Raw genomic sequence first — 15,936 nt, 5'->3', positions numbered from 1 at the left:
CTAGCATACAAAAATATAGCGAAGCCCACATACTTTTTTTAGGGGGCAAAAAACTCCTGCATACAGTCCTGGATGGAGTATATTGAGCCTTGTCGTTCTGCAGCTGCTGTCTGCTCTCCTGCATACACTAGTGGATTAAGTATGCTGAGCCTTGCAGTTCTGCTTCCCCTGCCTCTCCCTCCAGCATACAGTCCTGGATGGAGGATGCTGAGCCTTGTAGTTCTGCAGTTGCTGTCTGCTCTCCTCCATACAAATATCAAAAAACTGACCCGCACATCCAACAAATGTGAACAGGTGCTAACTGAAAAAACATAGTATCTGTAAATGCATACAGTTGCACACTGAAAAAGCCAAACATATACAAGGGAAAATATGGCACTGCATTACTGCAAAAGAGAGATATTTAGTTTATGTATTGGGCAATGCATGTAAGCGCGGAAACCAACGGCAAGGTATATCTCTGTAATCCGGGTTTACAGAGATATACCTTGCCGTTGGTTTTCCGGGCTTACATGTATTGGCCAATACATAAACTAAATATCTCTCTTTTGCAGTAATGCAGTGCCATATTTTCCCTTGTACATTTTTGGCTTTTTCAGTGTGCAACTGTATGCATTTATAGATACTATGTTTTTTCAATTAGCACCTATTCACATTTGTTGGATGTGAAGGTCAGTGTTTTGATATTTCTAGTGAGTCTTTTTCTGACTGAGCACTCTGCCCTAAGACCTGGCTGTGTTCTTAACCATTGTAGCAGGAGCCTAGCTGCCCATACATGGAGCTTTGTAGTCCAAATAGTGGCAGTTTGCCCAGATACGGATGTTTTTAACCTAGATAGTGGCATTTAATTTAGGTTCCTGGATTACAAAGATATACCTTGCCGTTGGTTTCCGGGCTTACATGCATTGGCCAATACATAAACTAAATATCTCTCTTTTGCAGTAATGCAGTGCCATATTTCCCTTGTACATTTTTGGCTTTTTCAGTGCTCTCCTCCATACAGACAGACAGCAGCTGCAGAACTACAAGGCTCATCAACAGGACTGTATGCAGGAGTTTTTTTGCCCCCCCCCCCAAAAAATATGTGGGCTTCGCCATGTTTTTGTATGCTAGCCAGGTACAGCAGGCAGCTACGGGCTACCTCCAACCCCCAGCTGCCTATTTGTACCCAGCTGAGAACCAAAAATATAGGGAAACCCTTTTTTTTAAATTATTTCATGAATTTCAAAAAATAATTTAAAAAAATGACTTGGGCTTCGCCCAATTTTTTATGTCCAGCAAGGTACAATTAGGCAGCTGGGGATTGGAATCCGCAGCTAAGGGTGAACAAGCTTTCTGGGCACCCCTGCTGCGAATGCAGTCCGCAGCCGCCCCAGAAAATGGCGTTTTCATAGAAACACCATCTTCTGGTGCAGTATCCAACTCTTCCAGCTGCCCTGGTGACGGTTGGCTTGCTGGGTAATAATGGAATTAGGGCTAACTGTATATTATCAACTGGCCCTAAGCCCGAAATTCATGGTGTCACGCCAATATTAGACATGGCCACCATGAATTTCTAGTACAGATAAAAAAAACACAAAACACAAAAAAATATTTTTATTAGAAATAAAACACAACACAATTAGTGACTCCATCTTTATTGAAATAAAGAACCCCCCTCTGCAGTAATTCTGGGTCAAGGGTCCCGCGCTGTCCAATCCGGATCCAATATCATCTGATCGGTTTGCTGGAAGGCAAAGCGATCAGATTATGTGTCAGGTTCAAGGGCCTGAATCACATGACACAGAAGCGGATTGTATAAACGGCTTTTATACAATCAGCTGATGCATCAGTACAAAAAAAACAAAAAACAAACTACACAATTCTGTCTGACAGCAGCAGCTGATAGTTTAGCCGGCCACCGCTTGACTTATAGTGTCAGCTGATTCCGTGAGGTGACCGCATCAGCTGATCATCGCCAGGTCTGAGAGAGAGAGAAAAGAGAGAGAAAAGAGAGAGAAAAAAGAGAGAAAAGAGAGAGAAAAAAGAAGGGAGAGAGGGAGATATAGAGAAGAGAAAGAGGACAGAGAGAAGAGAGAGAGGAGAGAGAAGAGAGAGAGAGAGAGGAGAGAGAGAAAAGAGAGAGAGAGGAGAGAGAATAGAGAGAGGAGAGAGAAGAGAGAGGGAGAGAGAAGAGTGAGAAGAGAAAGAGAGGAGAGAGAAGAGAGAGAAAAGAGGAGAGAAGAGGAGAGAAGAAAAAGAGGAGAGAGAGAGAGAGAGGAGAGAGGAGAGAGAGAAAAAGAGAGGCTGAGAAAAAGAGAGAGAAAAAGAAAGAGAGAGAAAAAGAGAGAGAGAAAAAGAGAGAGAGAAAGAGAAAAAGAGAGAGAGAAAGAGATAGAAAGAGAGAGAAAGAGAGAGAGAGGGGGGGAGAGAGAGAGAGAAGAGAGAGGAGAGAGCAATACAGCCTCAATCCGTGAACTGCTCCGATTTTAGAGGTGTGTCCCGCTGCTCACAGCTTATGTGCGGCTCCTCTCCTCAGTGCATAATTAAATTAAATTATAAATAAATAATTATAATTTAAAATAAATTAAATTCTTTACCAGGATAGCCGGGACTGGAACTCGTGAACTAACTCTCCTTAGGCAGTAGCTCTATCCATTGAGCCTCTGCCTCTAATGAAAAGCATTGGAAGATTTGGTAATCTTGACCTCTGTATTACAGTATTGAATCTAGAAGCAGATTGTTCAGCTGCAAGGATGGATGGATGGATGGTGAAAGGAGGAAACACTGGCACCATTCAGCGAACTAACCGCTTAATCTTCCTATTTCAGGTTTATACACGCATTATATGGCTTGTAAATTTCCTTGCATTCTGGCCACTGTGCTCATTCCAATGAAAGGCCACGCCTTTCCCCCTGACCTGATTGTCGAATAAAACAGCTTTTTTACCGCATATTTGGTGAGTGCCTTCCGTCTCTTTTCACATGGACTGGATGGGCGGATGGATGGATGGATAGGCGGATGGATGGATGGGCGGATGGGTGGGCAAACACCGGCAGTACTGCACTCATCATCCTCGCACACACACAGGGACTACAACTCCCATCATCACCGCACACGCAGGCACTACAACCCCCATCATCACCGCACATGCAGGCACTACGGCACTCATCCTCGCACACACGCAGGCACTACAACCCCCATATCATCACTGCACACGCAGGCATTACCTGCGTGAAGTCTCCGGTGACAGCATGGCTCACTTCATTGCTCCGTGGATCTGACACATAGCGCTCGTGTGCTACAGTGCTCCCTGTCAGCTTCATGTAGCAGAGCTGGATGCATCGCGGGACCTCTGTAGATTACGCCGGACCTGGAGGGGTATTTGGGGATTTGAATAAAATGGTGAAAAAGGGTGGTTTTTTTGTCTTTTACTCCAAATAAAGGATTTTTCGTTGTGTGTGTTTATTTACTTTCGCTTACAGTTTAATCATGGGAGGTATCTCAGGGAGTTGCCTGCCATAATTAACCCCGTTATTACCCCGATTGCCACCGTACCAGGGCAATTCGGGATGAGCTAGGTAGAGTCCCGGGACTGTCGCATCTAATGGATGCGGCAATTCCGGGCGGCTGCCTGCTGATATTGTTAGGGTGGTGGGCTCCCCATAACGTGGCGCTCCCCATCCTGATAATACCAGCCTCCAGCCTTGTGACTTTATCCTGGCTGGTATCAAATATGGGGGAACCGCATTTTTTTTTTAATTATTTATTTATTTCTTTTACTGCACGATATAGACCCGCCCGCCGGAGGCTGTGATTGGTTGCAGTGAGACAGCTGTCACTCATCATGGGGGCGTGTCTGACTGCAACCAATCATGGGCGCCGGTGGGCGGGGATAGCAGGGAATACCTGATTGAATAATGAAGTGGCAGCCATTTTTAAAAGAACAAAAGCCGCCGGAGCTTTCTGACAGCCATGCAGCCTCACGCCCGTGATCGGTGAGTAGGAGAGAGGGATTGTGCTGAGGACGCAGGACGCATGCAGATACGCAACGTGCACACATAGCCTTAAGGGGGCTTTACACACTACTTCATCGCTAATGCGATCTCGTTGGGATCACGGAATTCGTGACGCACATCCGGCCGCATTAGCGATGCCGTTGCGTGTGACACCTATGAGCGATTTTGCATTGTCGCAAAAACGTGCAAAATCGCTCATCGATGACATGGGGGTCCATTCTCGATTATCGTTACTGCAGCAGTAACGAAGTTGTTCCTCATTCCTGCGGCAGCACACATCGCTCCGTGTGACGCCGCAGGAACGAGGAAGCTCTCCTTACCTGCCTCCCGGCCGCAATGTAGAAGGAAGGAGGTAGGCGGGATGTTATGTCCCACTCATCTCCGCCCCTCCGCTGCTATTGGGCGGCGGTTCAGTGACGCTGCTGTGACGTCGCTGTGACGCCGCACGGACCGCTCCCCTAGAAAGGAGGCGGTTCGCCGGTCACAGCGACGTCGCTAGGCAGGTAAGTATGTGTGACAGCTCTGGGCGATGTTGTGCGCCACGGGCAGCGATTTGCCCGTGTCGCACAACAGATGGGGGCGGGTACCCACACTAGCGATATCGGTACCGATATCGCAGTGTGTAAAGGGGCCTTTACTGTGAAAAGCCACGCTTTTGGTGATCGAACCATTATCGAATGGTAACTCGAACTGCCGAACTTGAAGCAAATCGTTCGAGTTCGTCGAACGACTCGAACGTCGCCCAAAGTCACTCGAATTTGAAATTGGTGAACCGTTCAACTCGAACATCGCTCAACTCTAGAAACAACCTTAGACTGGTAGGGCTCCCTGAGTTCATCCAACCAAGGGACTTTATAAAATTTACTGCGGAATCGCTACCTAAGGCCCTAAATGTGAAAACACCATCAGGGATAATAGCAATCAAAAGAGCTCATAGAATACGTCCCCATTGCAAGGATGGAGATTCCAGACCCTGTCTGGTTATATTCAGAGTTTTGGACTTTCAAGACAAACTCAAAATTCTGGCGGCTTTCCAGAGGGAGAGAGCCCTATTATACAACAACACTAAACTCCTACTTTTCCAGGACTATTCCACGGTTGTAGCAGCAAAACATAAAGCATTTAGTCCAGCAAGTCAATTGCTTTTGGAAAGTGATATCCGCTTTAGCCTACAATACCCGGCGACTCTCATCTTCACAGTGGAGGGGAAGAATTGGGTGTTTGGGGATTCAGAGAAGGCCCTGAATTATCTAAATGCAGGAGTACCACCTTCACCATCCAAAGGAGACACTTGACATGGTGACACCATTATTATGACCTGTTTGACGTAATGTTTGTGTTTTTAATGCTGTTCCTAGGCATGCCCACATTGAAGGCAGGAAGCCTTGAAGTTGTTACTGGGGTGTTTAATTGGGTTTTGCTTAGGGGGCTGGGGGAGACCTCTGTGTGTGTGTATCTCCAAGTGTGCCATTTTGGGGGAGTTTCTACTCAATTGCTGGGATGGGTGGGGACTCCGAAAGAGGCAAGGGCAGTCTTTGCTAAATTTCCTTCGTCAGGCATTGGGTAATGGCTAACCAAACAAACTTGGGGGTGTCCACGTTGCAGGAACTGTCTTGGTGTTCTTGGAACGTGAACGGCTTCAATTCACTGGTTAAATGGAAAAATGTTCTTAACTATCTGAACCACTCAAATTTTCACCATTGCATTTTTTGCGGGAAACACATTGGATGAAAGGCAACCACCCTTCTTTCCGTGTTAGGAGGCACGCCATATGCGCTGAAGCACCTTTCACTAAGAAACAGAAAGGTGTCTACATTCTCATCAATAGGATCATCAATCATGAGGTACTATATGTGATAGAGGACCCTTCGGGGAGAGTCAAAATTGGTCAAAATAAATATTGAAGGTTCGGTTTATTGCTTAGCCAACATATACTCACCCAACACTGCTGACACCAGATTTAACTCCGGACTCCTGATAAGCATAGCAGGATAGATAGATTAAACCCACACAAACCCCACTCGGCCACACATCAGGGATGTATACAGTTATTAATTGACCACCTGGGGCTAGTTGACGTCTGGCTACGTGTGCAGGGAGCCAGCGCTGGCAGTCTGAGAGCGGCGTACGCTAGTAACCAAGGTAAATATCGGGTAACCAAGCAAAGCGCTTCACTTATTTACCCGATGTGTACCTTGGTTACCAGCGTCCGCAGCTTCCAGACGCCATCTCCCTGCTCCCTGCACATTCAGATCGTTGCTCTCTCGCTGTCAAACACATAGATGTATGCATCACAGCGGGAGAGCAATGAGCAAAAAATTAACCAGCACTGTGTGTAACGATCAGCGATTTCACAGCAGGGGCCAGGTCGCTGCTTAGTGTCACACACAGCGAGATCACTGATGAGGTCACTGGTACGTCACAAAATCTGTGACTCAGCAGCGATCTCGCTAGCGATCTCACTATGTGAGAAGTACCCTTACTCTCATGTTCATAATTCCCATACAAGATTAGATTACTGGCCAGTGGGCTCATCATTGTTACCCTCACTTACCTCCTCGAGCATCCCAGATATATACTTATCAGACCCCGCACCTGTCATATTCAAATCCAGGTTAAGTTGGGTGATCACAAGATAACAAGATTCCCATTGTACATTTATCAGTCAGAGGTTTTAATGCATCTTTACAGACCTTTTGGGACACATACAAAATTGACAACCAGAAACATTGTGAGGATGCTCATCTATTTTGGGCAGCTTCTAAAGCGGTGGTGAGGGGGAAAATACTTGCATATGTTAGGTATAGGAGAATTGCAGTAGTTAAGGTGGGAGTGAATCAGGGCCATGGTGAGGGTTTTTGTAGTTTCCAGAGAAAAGGGCAGATTTTAGAGATGTTCTTGAGGTGCAAGAGAAGGGAGCGGGCAAAAGATTGTATATAGGAGGTTAAGGAGAGATCTGTTTGCACCATAACCCCTAGACAGCAAGCCTGCTGCCTAGGCATTATCTTGGTACCACACACAGAGAGGGAGATGTCAGGTTTAGGGAGGTTAGAAGATGAAGGGAACAGGAGTAGTTCAGTTTTGGAAAGGTTAAGTTTCAAATAGAGAGCAGACACGATGTTGGAAACTGCAGAGACACAGTAGGTGGGCAGAACACCAGGGTATCAAATTTATGTGTGCAGGTCAAACAACTGCCATGCCGCTTGTGCTACAATCTGCTGTCCAGGAAGCAGGCAGTCATATAGCCTGCCAACAAACAATTACACAGACACAGCAAACATCAACCACATCCATTTCCTTATCCCAGTAAAGTGTCCAGTTGTCCGTGCCTGAAAGTGTGGAAAGGAATCATAAATACCCAGCCACACACCCACAGGCACAAAACCTAAAATCGCATATTGCCAAATTGCTAGCTGTGGAGATGTTGCTATTTAGGCTTGTGGGAACACAGTGTTTCAGTGTTGGCTGTGGCTACCCTATGATACAGTGTTCCCATCCCCCACTAGTTTGCCCGTTGTGTACCAGCCCCGCGTTACGCAAGTGTTGCGCCCGGGGCCGCTGCCGCTTCTGGAGCCGCTCGGATCCGGGATCGCTGCTGCGGCCTGAGTGGTGACCGTACCCAGGCTGGCACGGCCGTCCGTCGTCACAACCGTCGGAAGGGGATATTTACAGGGGATTGATGTGTCGGTGACGCCACCCGTGGGTTGCGGTGAGGGATGGTGACACCGCCACTGCCTGGTGATGGGGCGCCCGGGGCTGATGGAGCGGGGCAGCAAGATGGGATCCCCTCCACGGGTAGGGGAGGCATAGTCCCGAGGCCCTTGGTACATGGGAGTAATGGCTGCTGGAGGTGGCGTGCCGGGTTGGAGCGGGGAGCAATGGTGTACTCACAGTTTAAGAATCACACACAAGTCTAGTGGTAAACCAAGTTGTCAGTGACCGGTCGCCTTTGGTGGGTGTATTCGGGTACCACACCCGGGTGTAGCAAACAGGGGTCCCTTCCTCCTGCACTCTGTGTCTGTGTCGTCTGTCGAACAACTCCGCATGGAACGGGGAAGTCCACTCCCAGTACTGTGCATGTTTGGGAGCTGTGGCCCGCGAAATCTGACCCTTGGGATTTCTGTGGGTTTTGACGGACACCCTAACCCCGCGTTGGGCTTCCGTATCGCTCTCTGGGCTTGGCAAGGCCTGAAACCTCATCCTCTGTTGTTTGATTAACAAGGGGCATGCAACCTGCCTCGTCCTAGGGTCCAGGCACCCCGTCTGTGCACGGCCTCCGGACTGGATTCCCGCTGTCGGCACCGGTGGACTACAACCCTGTCCAGGTCCACTTAAGGTCTCTCGCGACCGGATCTCCGTCGCCTGTGGCCCTGTTTGCTGTCTGCCACCTAGTCAGGTAGTCCAGGGGCCCCTACCCCTGACTCTACTGCTGTCAGCACTCCTCCACAGCTCTCAACTTCAACTATCAGTCCTACATTCTACTGTGTTCATGCTCCTGACACCGCAGGACCCTTAGGTCGGCGTTCTCATCCATCTGATTCCGCCTACTGGTGTGTCCCTATTGTCATGAGGGGGTAGCTAGGCTTTAATGGCTGTGTGTTGTGCCTGCATGTGGGTTTTTGGTGGTATCAAGGAGGGTGGACTATTTCTGTGACTACCTGGTTTTGCCAGGGCGTCACACAAGCAGCATGTGTTAAAAAATTTCAACCATGCTCTGACCAACGCCGTAACTGCGAAGCTCCAGCTAACAGCAGGCACATGGAAAAGTTGTTGTGTACATGGACAATACAATTCTGTCATGGCACACTGGTTGAATCTGGTGGAGGCTGGGACAAAGTTCAAACTGGAACATCACACATCCTATCCACGCCAAGAATATCAGGCACAACTTCTATCAGATTTTCTGCCTTATCATATGCCACTTCCTGTCTCCCCTCCTCCTTCTCCACACCCTCTGCTGAATTACCCTCCCTATCACTGCTAAGTCGGGAGCTGTGAAGCAGAGCATGGGCAAATCGGCAGCACACTCTGCTGAAGCTGATCTGCTTAAGTCAGAAACCACACACTGCTGCAGAGCTGTGGCAAGGTATAAAACAACAAACCGATCAGTGGCTCTCCCTGCTGCACCTCCAACTTGGTCTGGTTGTCTTTGATAATGGGCATAACCTAGTGGTAGCTTTAAAGGCCGGCAAGCTGGTACACATACCCATGCATGGCTCGTGTTGAACATAATTGTTCAGAAAATTCTCAAAACATACCCTGACTTGCCATACCTACTTGAGAAGCTGCGCCATACTAGTGCCCATTTCCGCTATTCCTCTACCGCTTTTGATGGTCTCACAGCACTACAAAAAAGCTTTAATTTCCAAAGTCACTGACTCATTTGCAACCTGCTCACATGGTGGAACTCTACATATCATATGTTTGTGAAGATTAGTGAGCAGCAGAGGACAGTAGCTGAATACCAGCTTTAACATGCCCGTTAGGCTGACAGTCAACCACCACACATAACAACTGTCCAGTGGGTGTGGATTGCTGACATTTGTGAGGTTCTTGAGAACTTTGAGTAGTGCACCAAGCTCGTGAGTGGAGATCAGGCTATTATCAGTTTAACCATCCCGCTGCTGTGCCTGTTGAAACAAATAGGAAGCTATGAGTGCCAAGCTATGAAGCCAAATTACCCAATGGGTGATACTACCCAGCCCAGCCAATATTCATAGGCAACATTGGGTGATGATAAGGAGAATGAGGAGGGAGAGGACTTGTTTTTTTGTGCCACCAAGGGAAACATGACCTGTGCGTTTAGTGTATCAGGCAGCATTAAGGCTATGTGCGCACTTTGCATTTTTTCTGCATTTTGGCTGCGTTTACACTGCACTGTGTGATTGACAAAATGCATGCGTTCTGATTCCCCAGCAAAGTCTATGAGAATCATGCAAAATCTGTGCGCACGATGCTTTTTGAAATGCAGCGTTTTGATTGTCAAAAATTTGTCAAAATCTCTTCGTTTGAAGAAGCAACATGTCAATTGTTTTTGCCATTTCTGCTGCGTTCTACACCCATTGAAATCATTGAGTTGTAGAAAATCGCTGCCAAAATGTTATGCAGTGCGTTTGCATTGCATTATTGTTGCGATCCGCATGTTTTTTTACCATAACAAAGGCAGGTCTTTCGTCTTTCTCTCTCTGTTGATCAGTCTGTCGGTCGGTCTTTCGGTCGGTCTCTCTCTATCTCTATGTCTTTATCTCTCTCTCTGACCTTGTTGGTCTCTCCCTCCCACCCCCTCTCTCATACTCACCAATCCATGATCACCGGCGCGGCACTGCAAGGCGTTCACACTGTGGTGGCTTCTCTTTTGAAAATGCCGTTCGCTCCTTAATCCATCACGTATTCCCTGCTTCCCCAGCCCACCAGCGCCTATGATTGGTTGAAGTCAGGCACGCCACCACGCTGAGTGACAGCTGTCTCACTGCAACCAATCACACCCGCTAGTGGGCGTGTCTATATCGAGCAGTAAAAAAAAAAAATAAGTAATTGAAAAAAAAAATGACTTGCGGTCACCCCCAATTTGGATACCAGCCAGGGTAAAGCTACACGGCTGAAGGCTGGAATTCTCAGGATGGGGAGCTCCACGTTATTGGGAGCCCCCCAAGCCTAACAATATCAGCCAGCACCCGCCTGGAATTGCCGCATCCAATAGATGCGACAGTCCCGAGACTTTACCTGGCTCATCCCGAATTGCCCTGGTGCGGTGGCAAACGGGGTAATAAGGAGTTAATGGCAGCAGCCCATAGCTGCCACTAGGTCCTAGGTTAATCATGGCAGGCGTCTCCCCGAGATACCTTCCATGATTAACCTGTAAACACACACAACAAAAAATCCTTTATTTGGAATGAAAGACAAAAAAACACCCTCTTTCATCACTTTATTAACCCCTCAAAAACAACTCCAGGTCCGACGTAATCCACGCAAGGTCCCACGACGCTTTCAGCTCTGCTACATCGGAAGCTGACAGGAGCGGCAGTAGAACACCGCCGCTCCTGTGAGCTCCATGCAGCAACTGAAGTGAGTCGTGTGATCAGCAGTGCTGTCGCTGAGGTTACTCACGGCCACCGCTCTCAGGTGGAGGACTGCAGCTGTGGCCGTGAGTAACCTGAGTGAAAGCACAGCTGATCGCATGGCTCATTGCAGTCACTCAGGGGATTTGCGATCACAGGTGAGTCCTTCACGTGTTACTGCAAATCAAGCCACGGAACACGCACAGAGCCGCGCAATCACAATGAAGTCGGGTGAAGTTCATCCGGGTTCATTCTGATCGTGCGGCACTGTCTCGCAGCCAGCCATGCTCTTTTTGACAGTGTGGTCCCACTCGGCTCTGCTGCAAGTCCATGGGGATGCTGCAGAGACGAGTGGGACCGCACTGTGAAAAATGTGCGTTCTGGATGCTTTTCCCACTGTGTCTATGGCAGAGAAAGCATCCAGAACGCATGAACTCTCCAGGAATGTGCGCACATTGCATTCTGCCGAATGCGTCTCAGAATGCAGCTTTTTTGGCTGCGTTCTGAGACGCACAGGCAGTGACTTACACGCTGTGGAATTGAACGCAAAGTGCGCACATGGCCTAAATGCTAGAGTACTGTCTTTTATTTGCAAAGGCCACTAGCAACGTATTATTGTGGCTGATGTGGATGCCACAAGTCACACTGTGAACCCCTAATTATTGTGGATACAGAACCAGCGCGTTTAGTGTATCAGGCAGCACTAAATGCTAGAGTACTGCTATCACGGTCACCACCAGGGATGGGGCAGCAAGATTTGGGATGGCGCATCCCAAGGGGCTGTGGCAGCTGAGCTGGGGCTAGGTGACTGCAGGACAGGGGACAGGCAAGGACAGACAGGATTGGCATGGGAACACAGTACAGTTCAGGAACGGGTCAGGATCAGGCTAGTGCCGGGACACAGGAATGGACCAAAAACTCAGTCAGGATGGATCAGGGATACTGGCTGGTCCTGGCCATGGAGATGGATAGGAACACAGGACAGCTGACTCAGGAACAGGACAGACACAGGAAGTCATCAGGAAAGGCTCCAGGCATCGGGCAGAGGTCATCACACACACCGGACATCGGATAAGGCTCCAGAAACCGGGTAGAAGTCATCAGACACCGGACATCAGGCACAGCAGGCATATACCATAGCATGGCAGCACAGGCACAATAAGCACAGACCGCAGCAGGGTAGTACTAGCACAGCAGGCTTGGACCGCAACAAGGTGGTGCTGGCAGAGTGGGCCTGGACCGCTATAGGGTAATGCAGGCACAGCGGACTTGGACCACTACAGGATGGTGCAGGCACAGCAGGAACTCCGAACTACAGGCTTAAAACACAAACAGGACTTTATTCACAGAAACAGGACACACAAGGGTTTCAAGTACAGAAAACAGCAGGAATTCAGAAAAATTACACAGACTGGTACCAGGGCTACACATAAACAGGAAAGATCCAGGGCAGACATCAGCATACCAGGACTATAGCAGTCAGGATTGGAGATGAGTACTGGCAGACCAGAGCAACATGGCAGGACCAACACAGAGCTAGGTTACTGAACCTAAAGCAGTTACTTGGCCCCACCCATAAGTGAAGGGGAACTTTTATACTAAATGCCTCCCAGCCATAGGCTGGGGACACCAAATCAAAGTGTGCACCCTAGGTATTAACCAGGAACCTAGCAGAACAAGCTCAGGCCTGGGGCCTAAGGACCGAAAAGGACAGCGGGGGACCAAACAACACATGAGTGGCAGTGCAACAAAGCAGGGAATTGTGCGAGCAGCCAAATGGAAAGTTGAATGGTATCCCAGCTGGGTAGGGAGGAGGAGAGTGCAGAGACACCGGTGCTAGGACATACCAAGGCGCTGGCATAGGAATGGAACCAGAACACCGAAGTTACAATTGCTTTTTATTTGCAAAGGCCACTAGCAGTGTATTAATGTGGCTGACATGTATGCAACAAGCCAGGCTGTGAACCCCTAAATATTGTGGAAACAGGACCGATGCATTTAGTGTATAAGGTAACACTAAGTGCTAGAGTACTGCTTTTTATTTGCAAAGGCCACTAGCAATGTATTAATGTGGCTGATGTGAACATCACAAGCCAGGCTATGAAACCCAAAATATTGTGGAAACAGGACTGGTGCGTTTAGTGTATCAGGCAACACTAAAAGCTAGATTACTGCTTTCTATTTGCAAAGGCCACTAGCAATGTATTAATGTGGCTGATGTGGCCGCCACAAGCCAGGCTTTGAAACCTAAATGTTGTGGAAACAGGTCCCGATTCCCTACCTAATCCACAATCTCTCTCTCCCTGCTTTGACTTTGTCCTGTAGTTTCAGCTCTTAAAAGAGCTGTTGTATTCTAGACCGTACTATGGAGATAGTGACACGCTGCTTTGAACTCTTTCCCTGCAGGAAAATCTGTCCCTCCCTACACAACACTGACCTACTATATACTGCAGGGAGCCCTGAAATGGGCTTATTTTTGTTATTAAGAGGCCTATCACTCTCCCTAGAAGCGGCTTATTCTGTCTCTATGCTGATATAGCGTTGGCTCCAGATAAAATATGAGTAAAATTGCGGCGGACGAGCTTTTATAGACCCTATGACGCTGTGCAGCCAGCCAATCACAATAATTCCACAACCAAAATAGCTGCGGCATTACTGTGATTGGTTAAGAATCCCAGCATGTTTACTGGCTGCAATTCAGGTGTCAAAAAGGCTGGGCAGGACATTAAAATATAGCGAAGCGAGTATACAAAAACTTGCAATATAACGAGTAACCCGAGTGCTGTACTATCCGTGCGAGTAGTGTCGTGGGCGGGGAGGGCGCCGCCGCCGCTGCGCTCGCTGCCAACCTTGCTGTATGTGCCCGGGCCACGCACCCAGACACGGTCAGTCTGTCCCTCCACTACTGCTTCCCTAAACTCATCTGAATTCCTTTTCCCGCCTCCAGGACTGTGAACTCCTCGATGGGCAGGGCCAACCGCCTGGCTCCGCCCCACCTAGTGTGGACATCAGCCCCTGGAGGGAGGCAACAAGGATTTGGTGTCTCGCTGATGTGCCTATCTCGGGGTGGGTGTGTGTGTGTTGTAGTACCTGTGACGACCTGGAGAGTCCAGGGCGCCACATTCCCCCTTGGTTAAATGCAGACCGTCCGCGAGCTGCCCGTCCATGACCGGTTTTATTTTTCAACTGAAAAAGATAAATTTAACACGTAAAACAGTCAACATAAGCATTCTTGTAAATCTTCCCTTACGGGAGGCATTTTCTTTAACGTTACTAACGGCATATATATATTTCAACATTTTTATTTACAATGTTGTAGCTGTTCTGTTTTGTCACAAGTCAGCTTATGGGATCACCAGTGAGGTCCTCTGAATTAGGCGTCTTCAGACCTAATCAAGATCGAGCGCTTGGAGAAAAAGACCTGCATCCATGTGGGCATGATCAATTTTCTGTTTATTTAACCAAAGTACAGTTTATTTATACCATTTACAGATCAATGTGATATTGCAAAAAAAAGCTTCTAGCTGGACTTCACAAGTTGCTCATATGACTTTTAAGTTTTAGCAAAACAAAAATGTAGAGTCATGCATATGAGATAAGAAGAAGATAAGAAGAACATTTAGAGACAATAATAATCCTTGATCTTGTCTCTTATTCCGAAGGCTCTATGACTATGAACTACTTACTAATGAAATAAAATATCTTTAATAAAGAAATAGAGAAACCATTTAACCCTTCTATATCAATTTCCCCCTTTTGTAAATGGTATAACCTTCACTACAGGGTCAGGGTCAAACGGCTTCCGCTCTCCCACCCAAGCAACCTGGCCATGATGCTGCTCCTAAGAAAATGGGCAGCACCCCTTGACCCCAGTCCAGATCCAGGCTGCCCGAGCGGGAACGGGTACGGTTTCTTGCACCCGACGGTCACTTCAGGGGACCCCACGTCCATGGGGGACCCCTGGCCCCCGGAGGATGGCCACCAGTCCTGGTAGTGGTCGGGCCTCAGCCTGGTCCGCTGCGGGCCCTTCCTCCAATCCGCCTCTCCGGAGACGGTAACGGTCAGCAGGCGCCAACTATTTACATCTCCACAAGTTTGTGGTTGCCTTGCAAGTTCTCAGGCATTGTTCATGAAGAGTCCCTCATGCAACGGTACAAAGGGTCCCTACGGGGACTACTTGCCGGCAACGGCCGGATCAATCACAGTCGACAATCAGGTAAAACTTCGGTTTGATTTCTCTCTTATCATTCATTCACTTGTTTAACGGTGCTGATGGTCCCAACGGGGACAACGTTGCGTTGGTGGTGGCTGCCTTTCCCTGCACCTGTGTGTATGTTCGGTTCCGATGGGTTCCCACCGGTAACCCGCTCCCCAGCGTGTATATGTGCTGTAGGAGCCCTTTTGCCCGCAGGCTCTGGCCGCTGTGGCGGTAGCTGTATTTCCTTTTGCTTGATGGACGGTTGCCTTCAATCGGGACTTGTTTGCTAGGAAACCCCTAGGGTTCCGGTGACTGACGGATTTGACCTTTACTGGCGGCTCCAAGCCTGGTCGGGGTCCGCAGGCCCTGCCGGTGTGTGCTGGCTTCTCTTCGCTACCCGGTTCGGTACCGGTGGGCCACCGCCCAACCCCGGTCCTACGGTTCCGCGTTGATCCGCCTCTCCTGCAGACGGCAACCACCATCTGCCAACCTTGCTGTATGTGCCCGGGCCACGCACCTGGACACGGTCAGTCTGTGCCTCCACTACTGCTTCCCTAAACTCATCTGACTTCCTTTTCCCGCCTCCAGGACGGTGAACTCCTCGATGGGCAGGGCCAACCGCTTGGCTCCGCCCCACCTGGTGTGGACATCAGCCCCTGGAGGGAGGCAACAAGGATTTGGT

At 48.7% G+C, this 15,936-nt stretch overlaps 1 protein-coding gene across 1 annotated transcript in view; it reads right to left on the bottom strand.

Moving 5' to 3' along the window:
* LOC142250051 (complement factor H-related protein 4-like) overlaps positions 1–15,936 on the bottom strand; it is a 605,766-nt gene that overhangs the window by 470,296 nt on the left and 119,534 nt on the right. The window lies entirely within an intron of this gene.

This window comes from Anomaloglossus baeobatrachus, chromosome 8 (genome assembly GCF_048569485.1).
Source record: "Anomaloglossus baeobatrachus isolate aAnoBae1 chromosome 8, aAnoBae1.hap1, whole genome shotgun sequence".
In the NCBI taxonomy this organism is placed as follows: Eukaryota; Metazoa; Chordata; class Amphibia; order Anura; family Aromobatidae; genus Anomaloglossus; species Anomaloglossus baeobatrachus.
The sequence above is the reverse complement of the archived record's forward strand: the minus strand, read 5'-3'. Positions and strand labels throughout refer to the sequence as shown.